Raw genomic sequence first — 16,930 nt, 5'->3', positions numbered from 1 at the left:
TCATCAGCGTAGAGATGATAGTTGAAGCCGTGGGAGCGAATGAGGTCACCAAGGGAGTGAGTGTATATTGAGAACAGAAGGGGACCAAGCACTGAACCTTGGGGAACCCCCACAGTAAGAGGATGGGAGGGGGAGGAGGAGCCTGCAAAAGAGACTGAGAAAGAACGACCGGAGAGATAAGAGGAGAACCAGGAGAGGACGGAGTCTGTGAAGCCAAGGTCAGATAACGTGTTGAGGAGAAGGGGGTGGTCCATAGTGTCGAAGGCAGCTGAGAGGTCGAGGAGGATTAGGACAGAGTATGAGCCGTTGGATTTGGCAAGCAGGAGGTCATTGGTGACCTTTGAGAGTGCAGTTTCCGTGGAATGAAGGGGACGGAAGCCAGACTGGAGGGGGTCGAGGAGAGAGTTGTTGTTGAGGAATTCTAGGCAGCGCGTGTAGACAACTCGTTACTAATATAAAATCTTTTCCAAGAAGTCTTTACTGCCAACCCTTCATTTCCCCCACCCTATTTACTCTCTCTTCTGTGTAACCTATGCACTTTGGAATGTATTCCTAAACATTTTAATACTCACCCAACCCCCAGCCCTGCTTCACTCACCTGCATATTCTTAAACTCTACTGTTTCCCCTATCTGTAATTCATTTCAATTTCTGCCTCCCTCATTAGATTGAGGGCAGGGATCATGTCTTCCAACTCTATGTCTATTGTATGTGGCACAAGGACTGTTTCCAACCAGATGATCTAGTGTCTAACCAAGCACTTAGTACAGTGCCTGGTTCATAGTAATCACTTAACAAATACCATAAAAAAATCATATCCAACACAGTCCCTGTCCCACACAGGGCTAAAGATCTAAGAGGGGGAAGAGAACAGGAGTTTAATCCCCATTATAAAGATAAAGAAATTGATGCAGAGAGAAGTTAAACTTGCCCATAGTCACACAGCAGGCAAAAGACAAAACCAGAACTGGAACTTTGCATCTCCTGACTCCCAATACTGTACTCTTTTCACCGGGCCAGGGTGCCTCCCTCAAAGTGGTGAAGTAATTGGAAAACGTGTTCTTGTCACTAGCTGCTTCTCGAAACTACAACTGGTTCGAGGGAGACTTTAAGCAATCCATTAATCATTTATATTTATTGAGCACTTACTGTTTGCAGAGCACTATGCTAAGTGCTTGGGAGAATACAATATAACAAATTAGCAGACACATTCCATGCATATAACGAGCTTACAATCTAGCAGAGACATTAATAGAAAAATGTAATTTACAGATATGTATGTAAGTACTATAGGGCTGAGGAGGTGGTGAATAAATAGAGCAAATCAAGGCAATGCAGATGGGAGTGGGAGAAAAGGAAATGAGGGATTAATCAAGGAATGCCTCTTGGAGAAGATGTACCTTCAGTAAGGCTTTGTAGGTGGGGAGATTAATCATTATTGCTGAATTGTATTTTCCAAGCACATTGTACTATGTTCTGCACACAATAAATGCTAAGTAAATATGATTGAATGAACTGAATGATTACATGAATCTGTCAGGTATGAAGAAGGATGTTGTTCCAGGTAAGAATCAGGACATGGGCAAGAGGTCGGCAGTGAGATAGAGAAGATAGTGAGTAGGTTGGCATTAGAGAAGGAAGTGTGGGGGTTGGGTTGTGGTAGGAGAGTAGCCAGGTGATGTAGGAGAGGGCAAGGTGATTGAATTCTGTCAAGCTGATAATAAGGAGTTTCTGTTTGATGCAGAGATGGATGGCATGAGACGAGATTTTCATGAGATTTTCTCATGAAATCTCTCGCTCCATCCCTTCTCCCCTCCTTAACTTCCATCTTCAACTGCTCACTCTCCACTGGTTCCTTCCCCTCTGCCTTCAAACATGCCCATGTCTCTCCCATCCTAAAAAAACCCTCTCTTGACCCCACCTCACCTTCTAGTTATCGCCCCATATCCCTCCTACCATTCCTTTCCAAACTCCTTGAACGAGTTGTCTGCACGCGCTGCTTCGAATTCCTCAACACCAACTCTCTCCTCGCCCCCTCCAGTCTGGCTTCCGTCCCCTACATTCCATGGAAACTGCCCTCTCAAAGGTCACCAGTGACCTCCTGCTTGCCAAATCGAACGGCTCATACTCTGTCCTAATCCTCCTCGACCTCTCAGCTGCCTTCGATACTGTGGACCACCCCCTTCTCCTCAACACGCTATCTGACCTTGGCTTCACAGACTCCATCCTCTCCTGGTTCTCCTCTTATCTGTCTGGTCGTTCATTCTCAGTCTCTTTTGCCGGCTCCTCCTCCCCCTCCCATCCCCTTACTGTGGGGGTTCCCCAAGGTTCGGTGCTTGGTCCCCTTCTGTTCTCGATCTACACGCACTCCCTTGGTGACCTCAATCGCTCCCACGGCTTCAACTATCACCTCTACACTGATGACACCTAGATCTACATCTCTGCCCCAGCTCTCTCCCCCTCCCTCCAGGCTCGCATCTCCTCCTGTCTTCAGGACATCTCCATCTGGATGTCTGCCCGCCACCTAAAGCTCAACATGTCCAAGACTGAACTCCTTGTCTTCCCTCCCAAACCCTGCCCTCTCCCTGACTTTCCCATCTCTATTGACGGCACTACCATCCTTCCCGTTTCACAAGCCCGCAAACTTGGGTGTCATCCTCGACTCCGCTCTCTCATTCACCCCTCACATCCAAGCCATCACCAAAACCTGCCGGTCTCATCTCCGCAACATTGCCAAGATCCGCCCTTTTCTCTCCATCCAAACCACTACCCTGCTCGTTCAAGCTCTCATCCTATCCTGTCTGGACTACTGCATCAGCCTTCTCTCTGATCTCCCATCCTCGTGTCTCTCCCCACTTCAATCCATACTTCATACTGCTGCCCAGATTGTCTTTGTCCAGAAACGCTCTGGGCATGTTACTCCTCTCCTCAAAAATCTCCAGTGGCTACCAATCAATCTGCACATCAGGCAGAAGCTCCTCACCCTGGGCTTCAAGGCTCTCCATCACCTCGCCCCCTCCTACCTCACCTCCCTTCTCTCCTTCTACAGCCCACCCCGCACCCTCCGCTCCTCCGCCGCTAATCTCCTCACCCTTCCTCATTCTCGCCTGTCCCGCCATCGACCCCCGGCCCACGTCATCCCCCGGGCCTGGAATGCCCTCCCTCTGCCCATCCGCCGCGCTAGCTCTCTTCCTCCCTTCAAGGCCCTGCTGAGAGCTCACCTCCTCCAGGAGGCCTTCCCAGACTGAGCCCCTTCCTTCCTCTCCCCCTCGTCCCCCTGTCCGTCCCCCCATCCTACCTCTTTCCCTTCCCCACAGCACCTGCATATATGTATATATGTTTGTGCATATTTATTACTCTATTTATTTATTTATTTTATTTGTACATATCTATTCTATTTATTTTATTGTGTTAGTATGTTTGGTTTTGTTCTCTGTCTCCCCCTTTTAGACTGTGAGCCCACTGTTGGGTAGGGACTGTCTCTATATGTTGCCAACTTGTACTTCCCAAGCGCTTAGTACAGTGCTCTGCACACAGTAAGCACTCAATAAATACAATTGATTGATTGATTGATGGCAACCACTGGAGGGTTTTAAGGAGTGGAGAAACATAGACTAAACATTTTTGAAGAAAAATGATCTGGACCCCAGAGTGGGGAGAGACAGGAGGAGGGGAGGTCAGCAAGGAGGCTGATACTGTAATCAAATTGAGATACGGTAAGTGCTTGGATTAATGTGTTAGTAGTTTAGATGGAGAGGAAAGTTTGGATTTTAGTGATGTTGTGAAGGTTGAACCAAAAGGACTTAGTGATAGAGTGAATATGTTGGTTGAATGAGAAAGAGGAGTAAAGGGTAATGCCAAGGTCATGGGCTTGTGAGACAGGAAGGATGGTGGTGTTGTTTAAAGTGATGGGAAAGTTAGGGAGAAGACAGGTTTTGGGTGGGAAGATAAGGACTATGTCATAGGATTTCACTGAATAAACAGAAACAAAGACAAGCCTGCATAAGACAAACTCATTAGTATAAAAATCATCTCTTTTTACAAACAAAAAATGCTCTAAAGAGTGTCAGTCACACACTTTTCAGCCATGCTGTCATTCATGGATGGGGATACCACTTTAGTAACATTATATCTGAAAATGAAGGACTAACATATATATAGTATTTACTCACATAATTGTCCAACTTTGATGTTCATTCATTCAGTTGTATTTATTTGAGCGCTTACTGTGTGCACTATACTATGTGCTTGGAAATATACAATACAACAATAAACAGTGACATTCACTGTCCACAGTGAGCTCACAGTCTAGAGTAGGGGAGACAGACACTTAAACAAAATTACAGATCTGTACATAAGTGCTTTGGGGCTGGGAGGGGGGAAGAGCAAAGGGAGAAAGTCAGGGCAACACAGAAGGGAGTGGGAGATGAGGAAAAATGGGGGTTAGTTGGGAAGGGCTGTTGGAGAAGATGTGCCTTTAATAAGACTTTGAAGTGGGGAAGAGTGGTTTTCTGTCAGATTAGGGGAGGGAGGGTGTAACATTAAAACAGGCGATGGGCTTTTAGAGGTGGCATATGAGAATTTAACCTAGCAATAAGAGAAGGAATAGAAAAAAAGAGGAGGAAGGGAGGAGAGAAAGAAGAGGAAAGAAAGAGGATACTTGAGACTAATAATAATAACAGTAATATTAATAATAATAATTGTGATGTTTGTTAAGCACTTGCTATATGTCAGGCACTTTACTAAGCATGGAGTGGATACAAATAAATTAGGTTGGATACACTCCCTGTCCCACATGGGGCTCACAGTCTTAATGCCCATTCTACAGATGAGGTAACAGGCACAGAAAAGTGATGTGACTTGCCCAGGCCACACAGCAGACATGTCGGAGCCGATACCTTATATATATATAAAAGGTATGTATATAATATATACATTTTTCACATTCCTTAAACCACTACTCTCACAACATTTTAACTTGGCCAAACAGCAGAGTTTTATGGAGTTTTCAATCCAGTAATTCATTATATAATATATATCAATTATATATTATTATATTATACATTAAAATTATATATTAATATTAATTAATATTAATATTATATATTATATATAATGATTTATTGGACTGAAAAATTCCATAAAACTCTGCTGTTTGTCCAAGTTAAAATGTTGTGAGAGTAGTGGTTTAAGGAATGTGAAAAATGTAAATGTGAAAACTGCTATGGAAATAACATCCTAACTAAATACTTGATGGTTCCATTTCCTAGTTTTCCATTACAACTTGTTTATTGTATTTATAAAATCTTCCAGACAAGTTCAAACAAAGTCTATCTCTATTATTCACTAATTTACCACTAAGACTAGCCCAGGACTTACAATTTCTGATCTTAACCTAGCCTGTAATATGACTTTTAACCAATTCATTCATTCATTCATTCATTCAATCATATTTATTGAGCGCTTACTGTGTGCAGAGCACTGTACTAAGTGCTTGGGAAGTACAAGTTGGCAACATAGAGAGACGGTCCCTACCCAACAACGGGCTCACAGTCTAGAAGGGGGAGACAGAAAACAAACCAATATTACTGATCGTGGACTAAATATCTTTAAAATAACATTACAGAACAAATATCCTCAGCAGTTTTGTATTTAGGTATGTCCAGATTACAACGACCCCAGGGATGCAACCAGGATTATTAGGTGTCTGACCTCAGTTTACCCCCTCTTTGGTCCAACACTGGGAGGTAAATTAGGAAATACAAAAGCAGCGCAGGCAGCAGGAATAAGGATGGGCTTTGAAGGACACTGTCTGCTTCCCTTTTTCCCTTCTCTCTTCGTTTCTCTCCTAGTGATATCTAAGGGAAGAAAGGACTATGGAGGCTGCAGACAGGAACAAGGCTCACTACCCACCTCTTGATGAGACATTTCCCTCAAGTGTTTTCTCCAAACACACTTTTCCTCTGTACTTTCTATTAAGATTTCCTCCTGAATTCGTGAATATTGGTCAGCGAATTCACCCTCATCATGTTTCTTCTGCTTCACTTCTGTTTCTCACCTTCAGCTCAAGTCATCACTGTCTGCTCAATAGCTTCCAACCCCAATAAAAATGGAGCAATATGATGTACTACTTTTTAAACATAGACAACACATGACTCAGGCCCAATAATTCACTTGCCTTCATTCAATCAGTGAATTATTAGGTGTGACATAGTCAATGCCAATAGTGTATTTTTGATAAACCACAGTTGTCTGGTATGAACTCTACATCTGTATATTTCACACTAAGGGCACCTGTCACAGTCAAGAAAAACAGATGTGAAACCCACCAGTTGTGCAAAGTTGACAGGTGAGAGAAGCTCTACTAGTTACTCTACTCTAAATGTATCTGTTTAACAAAAATAGCACATGACACATTTGGATCACTTTTTAATCAGTGTTCACTTGAGAAACATCTGGAAAATATTCAGGCACACTCCAATTTCCAATGAGGAAAGTGAAAAAGTCCGAATTCATGGACTGTAAGCCCGCTGTTGGGTAAGGGCCGTCTCTATATGTTGCCAACTTGTACTTCCCAAGCACTTAGTACAGTGCTCTGCACACAGTAAGCGCTCAATAAATACGATTGAATGAATGAATGAATACATTTTATTTTGGGTGTGTAAAGCCTACCAAAAATGCCCCATATATTAATCTCAGCATTTTATTTACTTCATTTAGAATGGTTGACCAAATTCAAGTTGTAGGGTTGACTTTATTTTTTTTGGTAAGGCATTTGGGGTCTACCAGCTTTGAAACTCTATCAAAACAATTTTAAGCACTATTATTGTCACACATTTTCAAAAAAACTCTACTTTGGCAGAAAACAGTCATTTGAGTTAAGTCTTTCTCATGCATCCATTCCATTTCAGTTCCTCAGATCATTATTTAAATCCTGAATCCAGAAAAAAATATTTTTGATTCCTGTATCATTTGTAGCAATGCAGTCAAGCAGGAACATTTTTTACCTAAATTTTCTCCAAAATTGATCTGAATCAGTCTAGCAATAAATAATGAAAAATCATGATAATTAAAATTATTTATTGACTAACTCCATTGGACAGAGTGGTGTCCTAGTTGCTTGATGCTATACAGATGAAAATAATTTAATGTAGTACCTGCTTCCAAGGAGCTCATAATCTAGGATGAAGACAAACTGAAGCAAAACTCCAAAACTGTAAATTCACATTTCAGATATTAGCCAAATATAAGAAATGCCCATCAGTGACACTCAGGAAAGCACAATATTGTCCCTCTGTATCCCACACTCCCATAGTTCTGTCAACAGTAGATTTGGTTGATGGCAAAAAGTTTATTAAAGTAGAAATTTAGGCATACCTCCACTGGAGAAGCCATCTTGGGATGATATTGGCATATCATCTAAGGTCTCAAAGCCTCATTTTAGCTAAGCTCCAGGCCTAGAATTTTTTTTCTTTCTTTTTTTTGGCAACACATGCTTGCTGCATACTTCTTCAATTTGAATCTATTCTGTCTCCTGGCTTATATTAAAAATATGAAATTGAGAATTAAGGCATTTACCTGGATAATTCAATCTTAAAGTTCCTATTATCTCAGTTATCTGGGCATATTTAGTCAACATATGTTGAATTACCCTGATAAGTGCATGTAGTCCCCTCTTCCAATTGCTAATGCAGGTGAAATGCAAGGTTTTTGACTCAAATTAACCACATGTTTATACAACTCCCATCACTTTATCAGTGTAGAGGCAGATGTTGGAGGCCTAGCTTCACACTGAAAGTGTACCTAGTTGTACAGGGGTAAATGCTGCATCATCCACTGGCACCCTAACAGGGTAATTAAACCTTTCAAGGTTAAAATTGAGCTTATTCTTTTCAGATACTGTAATTACAGTAACTGTTTGATTTTGAAGGAGTAAACAGTAGGAATTTACTGAATCCTTGATCGGTAGAATTAAAATCAGTTTCCATGTTTGGCTTGTTTCCTCTTATGCTGTAAAATCACAGTTCATTATCTGGTATATTTTTTATTTTCTGGTAGGCCAAAAAGGGTTAAGAAGCTGAGTACAGCTAAAATGATGAAATGGATGAAAAGACAGTAAAAATTCAAGGATATGAGAGAGCAGAAGAATGAGACTAGGGAATAATAAAATAAGAGAGAAGTTAAACTGCTGACCCTTGTCAGCAGTGAAAAGCGGGAGATTAGAAAATGTTTCATGCTAATTTCCATGGAGATTTCTTTAATTTATCGAAAATTACTTTCTTCTGCTTTGATTTGTCCAACTGCCTGCCCCCTCACAGCTTTCTCGGGGTGGTCCTACCCGTCACGCCATGCTGAAGATGGGCCCTGTTTGCCCCCACACTGGGCCGAAGTGTCGTGAGATTACTGAAGCGACTCTGACGTCTCTATCAGCTTGCACCACCACAATGCCCTTTCCCTTTTTTTCTCCCTCTTCTCTCTCTCCCGTTCCTTTTTTTTTTTCCCCTTTCTGCAGCGGAATCTTAAGATTCTTGTCACATGATGGCTTCATTGGGGGCCCCTTGCCAAAGTGTTTTCACTTTCCTCATGATCCTTTCAGCAAGATTCTCTCTGCTGCCTGGCATATCAAAGGAGATTTGAGGATCACTGAGCCATGGATGCAAAATATAAAGTCATCAGGCTACCTGGCACCACCAAAACAAAAATCACATACCACATTGATTTTTCTAGCAAGAGATGGCTGGGTCTTTCTAGTAACCAGATGAAAAGATTGAATCCATAAAAATGTTAATGAACAAAGACATACAAAATCAAGAGCTTTGAAGAAGAGAGCCCTTTTTCAAAGGATATATATTTCAGTGTTGAGAATGGGGTACTGCTTAAATCAGTTTTGTACTGAACTAATACTGTACAAAACTGACAAGAAAATTAAATCTTGTAAATTTCATCATTTTTGTTTTGGGATCTGGGTTTTTTTTTTAAGGACTAATTTAAGATAAGCACGTCCAGTAGATGACAAAAATAATTAGGGGAAATGCAGCATTTATTTCCTAACATATTTTTGTTTTTATTTACCCTTGAATAGACAACATTTGCAATATTTCAAAGAGCCTAATTTCTATATGAAGGTTTTTGTTACTTTGAACCGGACAGGCCAAAGAAAGATCTAGTTTCCTTAGCACCTTTCTGATTCTCTCATATCTCAGTCCTGCTCTCTACACACCAGTGATGGGTAGAATTCCCCTTGAAGTTAAACACTGAAGCCTGAGGCACTGACTTCAGTGGAAAATTTGTTAGAGTAAAAACTCTTCTACGAAGTCCTTATTGATCAAAGATTCTCACTCAGCTGCTTCTTCTGTGTTCTGCCTTTCACCTTAAATGAATTTTGAAATACAATAGGGCAGTGTCCCTCTGACTTCAGGTTTTCTAGGCCAGCTTTTCAATGGACTGTTTTATCAAGGCCCTGGTCTTATAGACATAGTTAGTCTGCCTCCTCATTGCACTGAATCCTACTGCAGCTAATTTAATTTTCAACAGTGCAATGGCCAGGAAAAATGAAACAATCCTGTGAAAACTCGTGCCCCTTTAAGGTAGGAAGAAATGATATATTCAGGATCTTTTTGTGTATCCATGTAAAAATTAGTATTCAAATACTTTTCAAATTCCTAATCATCATTATGGATAGTTATATCCCCTAAATGAAGCAAATGCATAAATATATATAATGAAAAGTATACAGAGTTGAATTAAGCTGGAAACTTCTTTTGCATATAATTTGTTTTTGCTTCATGGATAGAAATAATTTATACTTTTTTCACATTTGCAAGTATTCTTTGGTGTATATATCTACACACACACACACACACACACATATGTATTATATATAATAATAATACATTTATTTAAATAAACACTGTTTGAAAAGCAGCGTGACCAAGTGGAAAAAGCAGGGGCCTGGGAGTTGGAAGACCTAGGTTCTAATTCCAGCTCTGCCACTTTTTTATGGTATTTGTTAATTTGTTCATCACTTACTGTGTTCCAGGCACTGTATTAAGTACTGAGGTAGATAGAAGCTAATCAGGTCAGACTCAGTCCCTGTCATTCATTCAATCATATTTATTGAGTGCTTACTGTGTGCTTAGGCATGTCCCACTTGGGGCTCATAGTCTTAATTTCCATTTTACAGATGAGGTAATTGAGACACAGAGAAGTTACATGACTTGCCCAAGGTCACACAGTGGACAAGTGTAGGATCAGGATTAGAACCCAGGTCCGACTGATTCTCAGGCCTGCGCTCTATCCACTACACCACACTGCTTCTCTGCCGTGTGACCTCGGGCATATCACTTCTTGTGGCCTCAGTTTCCTCATCTGTAAAATGGAGATTAAATCTTACTCCCTCCCGCTTAGCCTATGAGCTCCATGTGGGCCAGGGATTGTGTCACACTCGATGACCTTGTATCTTTCCCAGTGCTTATAGCAGCAGTGCTTGATACAGAGTAAGTATTTAAAAAATGACATAAAAAATTGCTAGTCTCATAATCTTTAATTATAACCAGCAATATATTTTTCCACACCAAAAATTTCAAAAGCAGCAGATCTTGTAATTTTTTCAGGTCTAGAAATAGAGCGACCACTGAATGTATTCTAGCTTACCAGACATTCCACTTAAAATGACCTGTACGAAGCAGATGAAAGTCATATTATGTCACCTATGAGACATGCGTAATGTTAGTAAGGATTTCCTCTATTTTCAGTAGACACCCTCTCCTTGGATTTTAGCTACCACCTCTATGTAGATAACTCCCATATCTACCTCACTGTCTCTTATTCTCTCCTTTGCAGTCTTGCATCTCTTTCCACCTTCAAGACATCTCTAAATGTCCCACCAATGCCTTGAGCTCAACAAGTTCAAAACTGAACTCCTTAACGCCCCTCCCAAATCCTCTTCTAAGACTTTCCCATCACTGTGACAACTCCATCATCATTTCTTTTCTCAATCCTGAAATCTTGGCATTATCTTTGACTCCTTTCTCTTTCACTTGGCATATTATTAGTTTCTAAATTTTTTCATCTGTTTATTCACAACATCACCAGAATCCATCCCTTCCTTTGCATCTATGCTGGTCCAGGCACCTATCATATTCTGGTTCAATTACTTCTTCAGCCTCCTTGCAAACCTCCCTGCCTCCACCCTCTCCCCTGTCCAGTCCATTCTTCACTCTGCTGCCCAGAACATTTTTTTGAAACATGGTTTATCACACTATTCCCCACTCCTCAAAATATTTCAATGGCTTCCCATTCCTCTCCTTATTAAGCAGGAACCCCTGACCATTGGCTTTAAGATACTCAATCAGCTTTATCCCTCCTACTGATCCTCTCTCCTTTTCCACTACATCCTAGCTTAAATGCTTCTCTTCTTTCAAGTCAGCCTATTCAGTGTGTCTTATTCTCATCTCTTTTGTTGCTTGCCTCTTGCCCTCACCCTCCCTTATACCTGGAATACCCTCTCCCGTCATCCACTGACCACATACAGTTCTCCCCATCCTCAAACCTCTGCTTAAAGCACATTTTCTCCAGGAGGCCTTATTTCCCCATCATATTTCCTCCCCTACTGTCACTACAGCTCTTCCACATCATCTAAATACTTGGGTGTGCATCACTACCATGCCCCATAGCACTTATGTATGTACCTTGAAACTCTGTTGCTTTCCCCTATCCATAATTTGTTTTAGTGTCTCCCAGCTAGATTATAAATTCCTTGATTGTATCCACTAGCACTATTTTACCCCCCCACCAAATACTTAGTATAGTGTTCTTTATGGAGTAAGTGCGCAATAAACACTATTGATGGTTTGATTTCTTGACACACAAACATTTTATTTGGAAAAATCTGTGGAATTTATAATGTGTAGCCATCAGAGACCCTGAGCACTTATCTCACTAAAGAGCTGTTGTGTTCTTTTTGTAGATCCTTAGAAACACAGATACTGCTTGGATACACATCCGATCTCATGACCTCTAGTCACCAAACAATCTTTACTTTCACCAACTCTGAAATCCCTCCATCTGACCACCATGTCCTCACCTGTCTTCTCTTCTCCACATTCTCTCCCAACAAATCTGTCCTTTTCCCCCACAGAAACCTCCGATCTTTTGACCTTATCCAATTTTCTCAGTCACCAAGCCCTATTTAGTGTCCATGTCCAAACTACCTTCCCTTGATGACCAAATTGATGCCCACCCCCCATTTCGACCCTCTCTAAAGGACTCAACTCACTTGTCTCCTATCCTTTCATTTATCTCACATCACATTATTTCTCCATTCTTACTGATCAGGTGTGATCTCCCTAAAATCTCCCCAGCTTCTCTCCAGTCCCTCCCTCCTCCTGCCCCTTCTTCAACTCTCCCATCTTTCTCAACAGTATCTCGAGATCTCTTGCCTTCTTTCAAAATCCACCCCCTCGACCTCCCATCTCCATAATTTCTTTATTTACATTAATGTCTGTCTCCCATGCTAGACTGCAAACTTTTTGTTGGCAGGGAAAGTGTCTCCCAAGCGTTTAGTACAGTATTCTGCACACAGTAAGTGCTCAATTAATATGATTGAGCATAGTCACAGGATCAGGAACTGAGTTGGAGGGACACAGGTGTTTAAAGTAAAAATACTAGCCACAAGGGGCTTAGTGCTGTATCAGAACCAGATAGTAATAATAATAATAGCAACTGTGGTATTTGTTAGCAGCTTATTATGTGCCAAGCAGTGTACTAAGTGCTGGTGTAGATCCAGCACTTAGAACAGTGCTTGGCACATAGTAAGCGCTTAACAAATGCCATCATTATTATTATTAGAAATGATTATCAGGTTAGACACAGTCCCTGTCTCAAGGGGGAGAGCGAATAGGTATTGAATCCCCATTTTACAGATGAGAAATCTGGGGCAGTAAAGTGACTTCCTGTCCAAGATCACAGAGCAGGTAAGTGGCAGAGACAAAATAGACTGTGTTATCTAGTTTAAAAACAGAAGAATGAGCACCTAACTTCAGAATACATACTTATAATTTGAAATTTTAAAGTAGCTTTTAAAGGGAAAACTTGTTTGATGTATTTCCCCCACACGTATGAACACAAGATGTATGGTTGCAATATGAAAATAGAAGAACTTGCCGAATATCTTTCCTATTAGTACTTAAAATAATAACATTGCATTGTCAATTGGGTATCAGCTGTTTTAAGAGTGAGGCAAAGAAGTTTGTAGAGCAGTGTTACCAGCATATAACCACTTCCACACACTTCTAGCAACTCTTTGATAAATCCTTGGAAAATGGTCTCTAAAAAGGTCAGCAAACCTAATGGAATTCTGTTTAATAGCATGCCAGTATAAGCCTGCTTTTGGCTTAACCTAAATTTGGGGTAAATGGAGCTATTAATGACAAGTTCCCCTTTTTGCCTTCCATGCGTTTCTAGGCATATGACAAAGCTAATGTAAAACATAATGATGTGCATAACTAAGTGACTGTTCTACGGATTTATTTGTATATCGTTTATGTAATACATGTAGCCTTGGCTTAATGCAAGGACAAATCTGACAGGATTTGAGATTTGGCATTCCCTGTCTTGGGGTACCAGGTCACTGCTGGAGAAATGAATGTATGACTAGCATGTGCAGAAGGGATTTTTTTTTTCCTGAAAGGCTCGTATTTAGCACATATCTTGAATATATATGCATGTCTCCTTGTCATCTCCTCACCATTTTAGATCTCTCTTGCATTTAAATCTGGGTTTAACAACTTCTCATTCCTGCATGATCAAATAACATCAGGAAGAATTTAAAGTTGGAAGAAATGTTAAGTGTAATATAATTAATTGCATAAATATGCAATGGTAAAATGAAGTGTTAACTAGTGATAACTGCATTCCGTAAATTCTCTCAGCATATGCTGAATATATTAGCTGACCATGAGCCTGGGATATTGGATATTAGCACTTTATAAGAAGATTTTCCAAAGGTGATTTTTTTTCCCTTTATGCTTTGTTCAAGGGTTGTATGGATTGTCAAGATAAGAAATGAGAAAAGAGGATTTTATACTATGTCTTAGTGCCAAAACCAATTTTCACTGGAAATATTCTCTGTGGAATCAGAATCTTTATGACATTCTTTGATCCTAGTGCATGAGGAGTAGACATAGTAAGTCACAAACTGATTTATCAAGTCTTTAAAGCTGAAAGTGTATGCAGGAGAGTTTCCATATCGATTTTTAAGTTGATTGAAGAGCTTTTATAGAACTTGCTCTGTTTAGATAATCCCCCTAATTTGAATCCATCTTTTTGATATGCAGCTTCTCTTTCACCCACAAGGTTGATTCTCAAGACATCATTGACTTTCTGTGTCACCACTGGTTCTGGCTCACAGGAGGTCCTCTGAGAGTGGCAGTGGTCATGTTCTGGCTCTCCTGGGGATCTCTGCCTGGGGGTTTGGGCTCTGGGTGCTAATTTGATATCCTGTCCTTCCTATCTTTGTTCCTTTCAAGCTAGACTTCTAGCTGTACCTTACTTTTGATTCTCGTAACTCTCTTGCTCATGCTTCTGCACTAGCCTGGAGCTTCCTGCCCACCTAATCTGACAGACCACAGCTCTCTCCACCCTCAAAGCCCTCCTAAAACCCCACATCCTCCATCAAGCCTTCCCTGAATGATTTCCAACATCCAAATGACATCAACGCATCACCCACCTCTAGTACTGACAAACACACATGTGCGTGCACACACACACTCCCTATTATCATATCTTAAAATATCTTTATGTTTGTCTTCTCTGTTAGAATGGAAACTTCATATGGGTAGTGCATGTATGCTATTTTTCTGTGGTATTTTCCTTTGTGCTTAGTGGGTGCTCAATAAATAAGTTTATTACTACTACTAGCATGGCCTAGTGGCAAGAACACAGGCTTGGGAGTCAGAGGATGTGAGTTCTAATCCCAGCTCTGCCACTTGTCTGTTTTGTGACCTTGGGCAAGTTACCTCATCTGTAAAATGGGGGTCGTAGGATAACCTGATTAGCTTGTATCTACCCCAGCACTTAGAACAGTACTTGGCATGTAGTAAGTGCTTAACAAATAACATTATTATTATTATTATTACTACTACTACTACTACTAGTACTGTTAGCATGGTTCTAGAGAGGTTATTTAAATTAATTATTCTCATAGATTATGAGACCAAAATGATCATGCTGACTTTTTCTAGTAATGTTATAGATTTCCTAGTGGAAAGAACACAGGCCTGCAACTCAGGAGACCTGTGCTGTAATCCCAACTCTGCCATCTTCCTGCAGTACGACTTAACCTCTCTGTGCCTCAGTTTCCTCATCAGAAAAAAATGAGGGGTAAGATACCTGTCCACCTTGAACAGTTTTAAACCCCTATGAGACTGTGTCTGATCTGCAGAGCTTGGCTCACAGTAAGTACTTAACAAATACCATGAATAAAGAATCAATATCACAAGTATTATTGAAACTTGGAATTTGTCAACCAGAGCAGGTGAAGGACTTAACTTCTTGAGCAGCCACTGTGTCTCCTCCTTCTATTGTACTCTCCCAAGCCCTTAGCATAGAACTCTGAACACAATAAGTACCAGTGATTGCTTAAGCTGAAAACTTCAGGCTATTAATGGTTTGCTATGTGAATTTCTCTAGGAAGTATTTAAGTATGATGCAGGGATCTATGTATGATCCCCTAAAACTCCCTCTTAAACCTCACAGAGGAGTTACTTTTTCTGCATATTTAAAATCTCTTGATTAGAAGTCCAAATGCCTTCTGAACTACTCTGCTGTCTAGAAGAAGTGGGAACAAAAATTATAAAAGTGAAAAATATGCAGGTTGAGATGGATTGGTGAGAGGTATGTAGAACCAGAGTTTTATATAAAAATTGCCTACAGTGACTTTAAGCCTTAATTTTTGGGAATATAGAATCAGAGCATAATTGGTATTTGCAAGAAAATGAATTACTGCCCCACAAATCAAAGTTATTCTTTCATGCCAGAGAAATGAAGGATGTTAAATTCAAACATGCTCTCTCTGCCATGATAAGGTGTCATTTCATAGGAGGACTAAAAATGCCTAGGCACCAGGAAATCAAGGCACTACTTTCCTCTCCCTCCATTGGTGCCAGGAAAGAAAACCAAAGCTTTGTGGCTTGCAACTCTCTCCTGCTAAGGGCGAGCTTACTGAGCCACTTTTGTGAAATCAATCAATCGATAGATTTATTGAGTGCCTAGCATGTGCCCTGCACTTTGCTAAGTACTTGAGAGAGAACAATAGAATTAGTAGACATGATCCTCATCTTCATGGAGTTTACAGTCTCACAGGAAAAAAACAAAGTAGTGTATATTAAAGAGGAAAGACAGAATGGTTATGTGAATAAGGGAATAAATATGTAAATCAAAATGCATACAAATACTACAGATGGCTATGAGCCCATGAGTTCTGAGGTGGTAATTGGAAGGTTATGATCTGATGAAAATTAATTGGAGAAGGCCTCTTGGTGATATTTCAGAGGGATTTTGAAAAAATAATAGTTGTGGTAACTTCTGCAACTAATTGTACTGCCTGTATCTTCTTCTAGAACGTAAAATACTTGTGGGCAGGGATCATGCCTACCAATTCTGTTGTATTGTACTTTCCCAAGTGCATATAACAGTAATTGCTCAATAAGTAACAGTGATTAGTACTTGTTAAGCCTTTACTATGTGCCAAGTGTAGGGGTAAATATAGGCTAATTATTAGGACCCAGTCTCTGTCTGACAGTTTAAACGGGAGAGAGAGCCTAGTTATTTATTCCACATTTGTAGATGAGGAAACTGAGGTACAGAGAAACTGAGTGATTTGGCCAGGCTGAAAGGAATAATTAACACTTACTAGAATGGAGGTAGGACTC

The sequence above is a fragment of the Tachyglossus aculeatus genome, chromosome 5, assembly GCF_015852505.1.
Source record: "Tachyglossus aculeatus isolate mTacAcu1 chromosome 5, mTacAcu1.pri, whole genome shotgun sequence".
NCBI lineage: Eukaryota > Metazoa > Chordata > Mammalia > Monotremata > Tachyglossidae > Tachyglossus > Tachyglossus aculeatus.
This window is presented reverse-complemented; position numbering follows the sequence as displayed.